This window comes from Cavia porcellus, unplaced genomic scaffold, assembly GCF_034190915.1.
Source record: "Cavia porcellus strain 051 isolate PalLab524CR breed Dunkin Hartley unplaced genomic scaffold, mCavPor4.1 scaffold_10, whole genome shotgun sequence".
Taxonomy (NCBI): Eukaryota; Metazoa; Chordata; class Mammalia; order Rodentia; family Caviidae; genus Cavia; species Cavia porcellus.
This window is the reverse complement of record NW_026947493.1, coordinates 74,500,594-74,513,155: the sequence shown is the minus strand read 5'-3', so window position 1 is coordinate 74,513,155 and position 12,562 is coordinate 74,500,594. Positions and strand designations below refer to the sequence as shown.

At 40.7% G+C, this 12,562-nt stretch overlaps 1 long non-coding RNA gene across 1 annotated transcript; it reads right to left on the bottom strand.

The window, feature by feature from the left end:
* Positions 1–588: 588 nt before the first annotated feature.
* Positions 589–10,925, bottom strand: LOC111754608 (uncharacterized). Its single transcript, XR_002789299.2, has 4 exons — positions 10,663–10,925; positions 10,105–10,188; positions 8,480–8,577; positions 589–4,843 (listed from the first exon to the last, which is right to left on the bottom strand). It is a non-coding gene; the product is annotated as an uncharacterized LOC111754608 (long non-coding RNA).
* Between the last annotated feature and the right edge of the window lie 1,637 nt (positions 10,926–12,562).

Below are 12,562 nucleotides of genomic sequence, written 5' to 3'. Positions count from 1 at the left end.
GGAAAAAAAGAATACACTGAAATATGCACACTCAGTCTTGGAAGTAAAAATTTCTAAAACATATCTGGAAGTCAATTTAGTATCATTATCAGTATTAATTAATATCAGTAAAGACCTTAATTTTTTATTGTATTTTTAATGTATTTTTTCCATTTGTCTCAGTAATTCTATCTCCATGGATTTATCCTAATACTCAACTACACAAGAAAACTTTTATTTGTAATAAAAAATGTTCAAAACTAAGAGATTATGAAGCAAATTATGACGCAGGATGGTCATTCATAAAAATCAACTTTGAAAGAATAATTTAGAAAATGATTATAATAACGGCGAAAACTATAGGTCATAAAAATTTAAAAGAACATGCCTCTTTAGGAAGTAAATTGTTTCATTGGTGATAACTCTTAAAAAGTTACATATATATGCACATATAAAACAATATGAAGAATATATTTTTTTAATTCAATAATCAGTTTTTTATTTGAAGAATATAACAAATACAAAAATAATTATCAAATAATTATTAATTTAGAACTAAAATACTGAAAAAGAAATGAATATTTCAGCAAACCATAGTAGGAAACAGCTAACAATGAAGATAACGCAATAATATAGCTTAAATAAAAGTAGGCTAAAAGGATTCTTACCCAATATATCTGCAGCTAGAGAAAAAATATATATGCCAAATAAACACGATAAGACATAACTAAAAACAAAAGTGTTAATATTGGGGTGAAAGGACATTTGTACTTTTACTTTTTTCTTTAGTTTTTTGAAATTTTCCAAAAATTTGAAAATACCTAGACAGGGAAGTGACAGATTAATGGAAACACAAAGGCTCAGCTCAGGACAATGAGAACTATGACGAAATCCAGGAGCAAAAGCCAAGCACAGGGTTTCTCTGCTTACATGGAGCACAGCTAGACTGAGGCTTGGTGAGGCACACTGCGACACCCAGAGGACTCCAGCACCTCATCATCAGCTGGGAGTTCTGAACGTGTATAAAGTTTGACCTTGGGAGGTGCTGGTTTATCAGGGGACTGCACTGAGGGCCGGCCGGCCGGGAGGAGGACAAGGATGGCAATGTGTTTAATGTCTTTCTGTCAGAGTGACCATGATTTTAACATTCACCCAACACTGACTGGAGGCGCCCCCAGTTTCCACTCATTGTAGGAGAACTGCTATTCCCTGGGGAATGCATAAAGTAGGTTAGGAAGAAGTCTCCAGAGATATCTGGGAATGAGAGGGGCGAGGAGTGATGAGGAGCAACAGGGAAAGGAAAGGGGCAGGGGCAGGACAAGAGAGGGAAGGACAGGGCAGTGGAGGGGAGCGGTGAGAATTTAAAAACGGAAATTTTTATAGGAAAAAATGCTAACATTGTACCATGAAATGCACATTCCCAGGGAATCCTTGGAGCTCCTGTTATCATGCTTAGAAGCAACAAAAAGATAAAAACTAAAAATCATTCTTTGGTAGTATAGACTAGTAACTCAGTTCCACTCAAAAGTGAAAATCTGCAATAAAATAGAGCAGGAAGTCATGACGAGGACTCACAATAAGAACCCATCACCACAGTCAGAAATTTTAGCTCTATGTTAATTGACTTTCTCAGGTAGCAGACACCTGCCGTTGGTGGTAGGTATGGTCCCATCATAATAAAACAACATTAAATGTAAAGTTTTCACATCACAAAACAAAGCTAAGCAAATTGCAGAGCATTCAGGAGTTAGCACTGCCCTGGGGAGCACTTTCTGGCTTCCCTGCCTTGCCATAAAACACTGAACATGAATCAGTAACTTGAGGATTTTCCAGAGAGAACCTGGTTGATACCAGCCAAGATGACAATGAAGGCAACCAGAAGGCCTCCAGTTGCAACACCGAAGCTCTCCTTGTGTGTAGGCACAGACACTCACACAATGGCACCTTAACATTAGGGGCTTACAGGACAGAGGAACATACTGAGTTAGACCCATAAATGCATAAGGTAGAGAAAGAAGAGAGATGTGGCCACGGAGATGTGAAGCTGTTAGCAGATCCCTTCTGGTCTCTGTGAAGCACAGAATATTCTTGATTTCCATACCAGCTCTCCCCAACACCAACCTCAGAGGCTATGAGAAATGTTTAGGGTTGTCCAATCAGAGACCAGTGATGACAGCTACCATGCTGCTGGGATCAGGTGTTGCTGGCCTGGTTGAGTCCAGCAGACCTTTGCAGAAGTCAAGAATATTATAGAGGTCTCAGGCATTGGGGAATGGCCTGGTCATCCTGGGCCTCATCAACCTCTTGGACACAAAGGACTGGCAGAGAATGTACTGGTTCCCTCTCATCTCATTTCAGGGAAGTGATGGCTGCCAAGGCCCTGCGGTCCTCTCTCCTTAGGTGATGTGTCCACCACAATCCTAGGTATAATAAGAATTTCTCACTGGAGGTGAGCTGCTGGAGGACTGGAAGATGCTCACAGAAGGCCCTGGGGTCAGCGAACAGGTAAGATGTCAAAGCTGACTGAGTCTGGGAGCCATGAAGGATCTTCTCTAGCAGTGACACTTCATGTTGAAGCCAGAGCTGGATGACATCTTTGGAAAGCCAGATCCTTGAAGTTCTCTCTAGAAGCTGCCACAATGGGACTTCTAGTCTTTCAACAATACTGTTCACAAAGACACCCACATTAGAGTAGAACCTCAGGAACTGTCCAGGGAGTCTAGCAGCCAAGTGGCCAAAGCTGTGGAGGAAACAGATGCGCACAGCAGCCTCATCTTGGATGCTGAGTGCAGGTGGACCTGCTGCGAGCCCACCCTGACCCAGGAAGCCCAAGATGGAGAACACTGGAACAGGGCAATGATCTCAGGCAGCTATGGGAATGTGGGGCTCTGTGGGCCTCAACAACTCAGCAGCAGGTGATGGATATGGGGGGACAGGCCCAGGTCCAGCTGCTGGAGCCCTCCCACCAAGGGCAGCAGGTTCAGCAGTGCACACAGGTGGTCCAGACTCAGTGGACTCTGCTACCATGAGGTGAGGAGGCAGTGGTTGGTGTGGAGCCAGCCTGGAATGACCTTGAGGACGGGCAGCAGCCCCTCTGTGGACAGGACCTTCAGCTTCTCCTGAATGATCTGGGGATGGTTGGGTAACTGGCTGATGGAGGTGCCCTGCCTCATACAGGAACTGGTGTGGAACTTGATGTCTAGAAAGCTGCTCATGTCATCCTCAGTGCTGGGGAGGGACCATTGGAGTCAGTTCAGAAGGACGAAGCGACTGAAGACAGGAGCCAAATGCGAGCCCTGTGTCCCTTGACACTTTTATTTCACTGGCATAGACAGGCTGGCAGAAAGAGCTGTTCTTAAGAGATCCTGCAAGCTGTTGGAAGGTTTGTGTGCCTTCGTTTTCTCCTCGGCACGGTCAGCTTCATACTTGGGTGTGGCTCCCCTCTCTGGGATTGTGTCTGGATTCAGGAAGCCACCTTCTCCTTTATCACTTACATCTGAACAGGAAGTGGCCCTATTCACTTCTGAGCAGATCTGGGACTTTAAGGATTTGTCTTCCTCCTCCTCCTCCATCTCATGGGAGTCACAGCAGAAGTGGAAAGTGGCCCCAAGGAGGGTAGCCCTCACTTGAAACACAGGCCACCTGTGCCAGGCACTGAGGGCTGGAAAGTCTGGGTGCCTCTCTTCAGTTGCTTTCTGCTGGCCTCCTATCATTGCAGACAGCCATTTCCGGACTTGATTTCCCTCACTGGAGCTCGCCCTGGATCCTCGTATTCACAGGCTGAATTAGGTGAGAGAAAAGGGTCAAGGTAAAGAAGCCCACTGGTTTGTGCTGCTTTGAGCCTGTTTTCCACAGGTGGTGCACATGCCCCAGGCAGAGGTCCACCACGTGGAGGATGAGGAGCCTCGAGGACTTTCCCTCTGTGAAAGCCTGGCACGGATCACGTGGACACAGCCCATGGGAAAGACAGAGGCAAAAGTCTTCCAAAACCAACTGGCACAGGCTACCAGCTGGGCCGCCCTGAATCTCCTCTGAGGCTGCAGGAGACTCTGAAGGTAGAGAGCACTAACCAGAAGTCGTTGGCCGTCCTAAGGGTGCCTCTGGATGCCAGACAGTTTCTTTCCCTGGTACCTTTTTGGATAGCAGTAAGGCTTCCCCACAGGATCATAGGCCAGTTTGAGGTTCCAAGCTGCCTCCCAAAAAAGCACTTTCCAGTAGAGGCAACATAGTACTTACCAGCGCCCCCAGCTGGCTGAAGGGCACCCCCATGTTTTGGGCCACAGCATCTCTCAGCCAAGTCCATGGTGGCCAGGTCTAGGAAGTCACTCTGACAGTGAGACAAGTCCCCCAGGTAGAGCAGGCAGCGATGGCCTGGCAGCCTCTTGCTCTGATGTGGGTCCCCTTTTTCACAGCTAATCAGGTGAATCTCTCCACGTGGCCAGTCTGCATAGCTCTGTAACCCCAGCTCATAGTGCCCCCAAAGGAACAGAAAGAGATACTCATAGAACCTGAGGCTGCCCTTCAGATGCACCCACAAGGTGCCTTCCCAGAGAATGACAGTGTCCTTGTGTCTTCTGTTCGTCTTCATCAGCAACACGACAACGTCAGAGTACAAATCTTCTGCCTTTCTCCCATAAGACACTGGGTACGGGAACCTGACTCTAACACAGACTTGTGGAACCACATCCCTGAGGGCCAGGACATGTGGCTCGAACACCTCCTTACGAGCATTTCCTGTATGCAGAAATGGATCAAGACGTTGAGCTGCCAAGCAGACTTCCGCACAGAGGAGTTCGGCCTTCTGGAATTCTGCTGGGCTTCTTTTCATGGGGCTGCACTCTTGTCCAGTGCCGCCTACGTGTGCCTACACAGAAAAGACAAAACCGGTTAGGATTCACTCTCAAAAACTAAAAACTAATAGTGACAAAGTTCAGATGAGTTAGCTCTGTGGGATAAAGAGGTAAATCCTGCTGGTCCTTCCAATCTCAGTGTAAACATAACTTCTTCTAGGAGACCAATTCTAACTCCTAAATTAGATTAAACGAACCCTGCATTAGCATCCTTTGGGACTCAGGAACTCAGTCAGATGTGAACTGTTCTTGATCCTGTTTCTTTTGCCATGGGACATTCATTATAATGAACTATGCTTTTTCCTACCTAACTAGGCCATAAAGTCCTGAAGGAAATGACCAGAGCCAATTCTCTCCCATATCCCCAATACTGAACAATGTGTGCTTCAAGTGGATGCCCCGTATATAATAGGAAACAGATGAAGTTTACTCTGCATATCAATTTCTTGGGGATAGCTTTTTAATTCCATGCTTACAATGCATATATGCAGCCTATTTTGCTATTTAAAATGAATTATAAAAGTGAAATGAAATTTTATGCAATTTCCACTAATTGCAATACAAAAACAAATCTCCCATACCAAGATTTAAATTTAATCAGGAGTATGTGGATTCTTTAGAGAATTCAATCTGGAATAATGCAAATATATTAAAACTGAACTTTAACATAAAAATAAGATTCCTTACTCTGATTAGAATTTGCTTTATAAACTTTCAGGATAGAGGGAAAAGAGAAATACACACTTTATTACACAAAACATACAAAGAAGAAACACCAAATAGAAAGTATCCTATTTTTCTTCATCTAAAAAAGTAAATCTAATTAGGTTGGGGATGCCAGTCCATGGTAGAGCACATAACATACTTAGTACACATGAAACCCTGGGTTCAGTCCCCAGCAAGGGGAAAGGACAGGAAGGGTAGGGAAGGGAGAAGAAGAAAATTAAAATAAACAAAGTAACACTTTATCATAACAAAATAGTAAAATATGGTATTGGGCATGGTGGCACATGTCTATAACCTCAGCACACAGGACACTGAGGCAAGAGGATCACCATGAGTTCAAGGCCAGCCCGAACTCATAGTGAGTTCATAGTGAGTCAGCCTGAACTACATAGCAAGACCCTGTTTCAAAAAGAAACAACAAAAAAATAGTAAAATATGTAATAATATCTCATACAAAAGACCCTGGTGAAACTTTTATAAATTTACACAGCTAGAAGTTTAAAATAACTTTTGTTTCATTTATAGACTCTGGGATCCTGCTGTTATGATCAATCATTCTAACGTGACTTCTTCGGTACTATAACTTACGAATCTGCATCTTTCAATGACAGGCACTAGACAGAAATAGTAATTATTAAGTACATATTATAAATTTTTGATTCAGTAAATAAAACATAAGCCAAAAAATAAATGCTAATATATGCAGAATCCATACAGTGTCAATAGAGAGACCCGCACAGAGTTACCTGTAGCCTATGACTGAGATGTGACTGGGAAGAAACAAGGGTGGAGGCAAAGAAAGATGAACGCATTTGGGCAGGAGACCAAGGGAAACAGAAGCTGAGCCGGCCCTGCAGAGCCTGCAGAACGGCCAAAGCAAGAAGAAGATCTCCATGGATCCATAAAGGAGCAGCTAACCAGGCCTTTCTCAGCGCTGGAAAAGCTGAGGGAGGGGTGGAAACTACCAAACACCTGGAGAAGACAGACTCAGGCGAGATTAAAAGCACGGAGCACACGCAGCACACATGCACACGCACACACGCGTGCAAGCTTTTCTAAAAGGAAATGAGTTTCTTCGTCAAGCCTTAAAGTCAGAAGCTAAAAACTAAAAGACAGAGAAAGGAAAAAGTTTTAAAATCCCAAACCTATCAGAATAAAACATGGATTTCACTTGAAAGTCAGAGAGGAAAAAGAACCGACATTGATACTAGCCTCTTTTCCTTTCCCCTGTCCTTTAATGATAACTATTGAATTCGGGCGACCATGTTCCTCCAAAACACCACCTAGGCAGGTGGGGAAAGCCTGTCTGCAATGTTACAGACTTACGAGTCACCCAGGTTTGAATTGGGATCACAAAAAACTTGGAGATCGTCTCTGCTGTCCCATCTGATACAAGTATGAGATGTTAGCACAGTTTTATAATCTTCATATCCCTGAGCTGGGATAAAATGTAGAAATAAATACACTTAGAGCTACACCAAATATTATGGAATCTGAGTACACTAGAGAGAAAAGCACTTCCAAGATGTTGTCAAAATGTTCCTAAATTCTTTCCAGAAGAATCATAAGCAGGCTTAGATAAAATAATTCACTCATAAAGGTGGTAAAATGAATACAACTGTTCTAAATATAACCTTACCGCTTAGAGATCATTCAATTTGTGAAATTATCCTCCATTCAGTATGTCCAGACAAGTAGAAAACTGATTAGCTTGAATTTAATTCCTCAGTTTAAAAAGATCAAAAGGATATGTATAAATATTTAATATTATTCTAATCAGTTCCGCAAACAAAACAAAAAAGCCAAGAATTTGAGTCATTGCACTCAAAGATCTTCTAATCTACATAGCAAACAAAACGCTAGTGCTCTACATGTCTAGGCATAAATTTATAAAATTAAAATACAATTTCATGACATTATTAAACTGAACAATTCCTAAGAAAGGACATGAAATGCCCTGGCTGCCTGCCACTGCACTCTAATACTAATGATTAGGTCCACTTATTATCAACTTCAGGACCTCTTTCCTTCTTTGCAGACATTAGGATACATTTCCCAGCAGGCTTACTGATGCAAAACAGCTCAACTAAGCTGTCCCTAATGAAGCCATGGACCAATCACACACAATTCTCTGAGGCTTGTCTTCCCTGAATTCAAGCTCCTGAAAGCCCAAGAAATAAAATTAAATCCTGTCCTTATGATGAATCCAGAAGAGACTTTCTCCCCCATCTTTGAGCTTACCAGTAAGCTGGGGCCCCTGAAGTTTACTGCTTCTCAGTTTTCTGGCTCCCCAAGCCTGAATCACACATGCAAGGCCCTCAAAACTTCTAGAATCTATTGCTAAATTGACTCTGCATAATTGGTATTACTTGGATATGCTGTGGCTGGGAAGGCTGACTCTGTGTCTTCTTTGGGCATGTGGCATGGGACCACTTATGACTCAACAAGAGAGAGGAGGACGGGCAATGGGCAGAGGTGAGTTATAAAAGTGTCACAGAAAAAAATTAAAACCATTTATAATATATAAATGTTTCATTTACTTGAAAATTAGGGCCAGCTATTTCCTTGCAACTTAAATAGATGGGAGAATTCAGGGATTTATTATGATGAACTTGAAATGGATCAGAGAACAAATATAAGTGGTGAAACTATAAAAACCTGTTAGGAAGCCTAGAAGAAAATATTTGCAACGTTAGATAAGACAAAATTTCTTAGCTGTAACACTTAAAACTTAAAACACTGTGCCACAATCTTGCAAGGAAACTTTACATGAATTTAAATGGTAGTTCTACTTTTTATATTAAGGAAATCTGTCATAATCTTCATAGAACAATTCAAACTATAAGTTCTCTTGATATAGCGATAGCCAGTTTTCAGGTGTTCTAGCTGTCAGTGTGACATGGGAGAGTGAGTATCTGTATTACCTGACAGAGCAAGGTCTTGCCTTCCTGGAGTCTTCAGGAAAGTTATTCTATACAGTGTGGAAATACCATCTTGGGGCAGCTCCAGCAATTATTTTGGGCTGTGAAATGTAACAACAGGTAAGGGAATCAAATATTTGTTTAGCCTGTTTCTAAGTACAGGCTAAACAAATAACACAGAGAAAAGTTTTAAACTTCAGAAATAAGTTATAATTATAAAATTGATTTTCAAACACTAAAAAGAACAGTCTCTTCAAAAAATGCCAAATGTGCAATCCTAAAGACAAAGAAATTGGAATATTTTTGTTTTATTTTGTCCATATATAAAATAGATACCTTTCCTGGCATTCAAACTTACAGTAATTGAAGTAAAAGTAATAAACATTTTAGGACATAATAAAAAGAACATATTTATGTCTTCAGAGTACAGAATCAACTTTTAAATAGGGCTCAATATTCAAAATGTGCTGACCAAAATTTTAAAAAAGACTGATACTTTCAATTGTATTAAAATCAGTAATTTAAAGTTTTAAAATACTGAATGTAATAAAAAATCTATTAGTACAGGATCATTTCAATAATCTTAATAAGTATATCATTTTTAAGTTTATTAATCATAAATGAAAAAGATAATCTAGTCAGGCACATCAAAAAAAGAATATCAAATGACCAATAACATTCAAAAGAGTTCAGTCTTGGTAATCAGAGACTTGCACGTTAAAAAATCACAATGGTGCACAGTACATAACCTCCAGCTGGCAAAAAATGTTTAAAGACTGACAAAATCAAGTATTTGCTATGATACAGAGTGGGAAAACCTTTTGCATTTTGCTGACATAACCTACTAGTATTGAACGCTTACGTTACAGAGCGGCACCTCAAATTCTGGACTTACACAGCAGAAATCTTTTGCTTCTGCGTATCATTTGACATATAAAAATGTTCCTAGCAGCACTGTCCATAATAGAAACAAACAAAAAAATCCAAAAACTGGAACTAACCTACTTGTTTATCAATGATAAGCTGAATAAATAAATTATAACTATATAGCATTAAAAATAAATGAACCACACCGTACCCATCCATGTGGATGTATTCTACAAACCTAATGTTGGGCAAAACTAGCAAGCCATAGGAAATACCAACTTTGATGGTATTTGTTCTGAGGCCCAAAATAAAGTAAGCAATGTTTTGTTTATGGGTATACACAAAGCAAAACCAGGAAAACACATATAGAAGAAATTATCACAAAAGCTAGGACTGTATTTTCCTCTGAGAAGAGATGTCTTCTATATTTCGTATGTCAATTTAACTACTTAAAATCTAAAAATATAATTATTCAGATAAAAATACTAACTACAAAAGTACATTACGGGGGGCTGGGGATTTAGCTCAGCGGCATAAGCGCCTGCCTTGCAAGCAGGCAGTCATGAGTTTGATCCCTGGTACCGATAAAAAGGAAAAAGACACACACACAAAAAAAAAAAAAAAAAAGTACATTACAGATTTTTATTCTTACATACTTGGGAATTGGTACACTAACCCTTGTGGCATACCTGAGTTTAAAATGACAGTACATTTTAATGGAGTTTGTTTTATATTAAGTGGAGAAATTCACTAATACTAACCCAAAAGTTCAAAAGTGGCTGGGGTGTCGCTCAGTGGAGAATGTGTGCTTGGCATGCACGAGATCTTGGATTCGATCCCTTGCACTGAAAAAAAAAAAAGTTTAAAAATTTTAAAACAATTATCTTCATAGAGTAAGAACTAGAAAAGGGAAAGAAACAAAATGCAAGGTTATGTGAAGTAGAATCACCTCTCAAATAATTACTCAAACTAAAATGACTCCCAGATACGTGGCATGAATTAGGAGTGCTCAGTCACCTGTGTACTTAAGCAGCAATGATACATGAGGCTTTTCTTTCAGTTTAAGACTGATATTGAACTTTTTTTTCTACTTTGCTTTTCTCCCATTTTCAGCCATGCAAGTCAAGCTACAACTGAAGATTAACTCTCTGATATAAATAATAGTCTTTTTATCAATCATTACAAACTATATGCCTATCGAAATCCTACAGTTTTTTTTTACAAACCTTTCATAAAATGAACAACATAAAGTTAACGCATTAAGATGTCATCTTTCAGCAGCTACGATCTAGGTAGGATCAGACGGAAGTAAAAGGTACCTCCAGGTGTATGGCTGAGAACTGCTGCCTGGTGGCGCACCTTGAAGAGCTCTAGGACATCTGGAAGCCAGGTGTCTCAAGTTCAGATCATGCACTGGAGTATGCATAGGTTTCCCCACGTCTGCAAGCTGTTGTGTTCTGCTCCAGAAACCTTATTTCAAAAATACGGATAAAGTGAGGAAAGAAACCACTAAGTATTTGGAATGATTAGGAGTAGACATTATCAAAGAGAGAGAGGAGAGAAAACAAGAAAAAACAAACAAAAGCTTATATGGCCTAAACATGTTTATCTTAATAAGTGTGAGAGAAAAATAGAACACTAAAAGGAGACAAGATAGATGTCTCCAGACAGTCTTTTCTGTGTGCTTCTAAAGGGAAGCCAGTAAGGCAGGTATCAAATCAAGAAAGAAATCAAGAGAACTTTTCTCTACAGCTCTCCAGGAACAAATGAGCTCTCTGGAGAGGTGAGGAGGATCTTCTAGGCTTGGAAAGAGTCCAATCAAAACTGAAAGACACAACAGGAGATTTTTGCTGCTGGGTAGCAGATTGGCTTAAATGACTGCTAACTTTCTTTTAATGTTTTTATAATGCACAGGAAGTAATCCTTATGCGATGGTGGGATCTGGTAAAGAAATCTATGTAAGTTTCTTGCTTCTGTCGCTGATATTGGTCCCAAACGCAGTGCAGCTCACAGGGTAAGCAGCTAAGAAGGATAACCAGAGGGGAAGTAAGGAGAGAAAATGAGAGCTGAAACCACAAAATCCACAAAGACAAACTGGAATCAGCAAGGCAAACTGGACCCTCCGTCCATCTTCCCTTGCCCCACCTTGACCCGCGTGCCCGCAGGAGGAGGTGACACACCTACTTCAGCAGCTCCCATCCTTTTTTAAAGCCAAATATTCTCAACTTTCCTCCTGTGATGACTCATTAACCTATTTTCAGATGCTGCCTACCAAATTGCTATGGGTTTATACAAAAACTAAAATTATCTGAACGTTCATTTTGGCCAAATAAGCTACAAAAAGAAAGGTTTCTCCTTCATTCCCTTTCTTCTGTTGCAATGGATGGCATCATGTTCGGGACAAAAATCTGGACAAGATGGATCTGGAGCCTGATCTTTTAAACAAAATCCGTCATTGTTCAAATAGCCTGGATGAACAAAGGAAACTGCAGTTTCAACCCAAAGAAAAAACAACACTAGCAAGGCCTGAGATGGTGATAGAAGATCACATGTCATCACTGTCTGGAGGCGCATGCTTTGCTCGGGCAGAGCTGCAAGGACAGCCCGCTCTTCTCCTTACAGTGTGAAAGTGCAGTTTGAACTTTGCTGTCAGTGACAAGGTTAGAGCAGCACACCACCCACACTGAAAATGAATCAGACACAGAGAACCAGATTCTCCTAGAACTTAAAGCGCTTCTGAAGGCTGCCTTCACTCTTGCAGAATACTGGCAAAACAAAACAAAGCCAAAAGGGAAATTATCTACCAATACTGTACAGACATGAAAAGTTAATCCATTTAGTGCTATCGGTATTGTTGGGACAGTGGAAAGAATCACAAGTATCCAATGGAAGGGGATTATTAAATGTATTAGAATTTATCCAAGCAAGGTATTATCATATTCTGCAATTGGTTCATTATGCATTGTGATTATAAACCATAAAGTACAATAACACGTGTGAGGTGGACAATACAACAAATTGCAAAGGTCTCCTGCATTAAAAATAAAAGTAAAACTTTCAGGGTGGCTGGCATGCAAACGACCAGGAGATGTGTGGGGTTGCCCCTGTGCTTCACAAATGTTCTGCTCAGCTGAGAGGTTAGTGGGTTAGCTTTCCATACTTACACAGTAAAAAGCTCAGAGGAAATAGAAGTTGGGTAAGTCCATGTCAGGTGGGGGT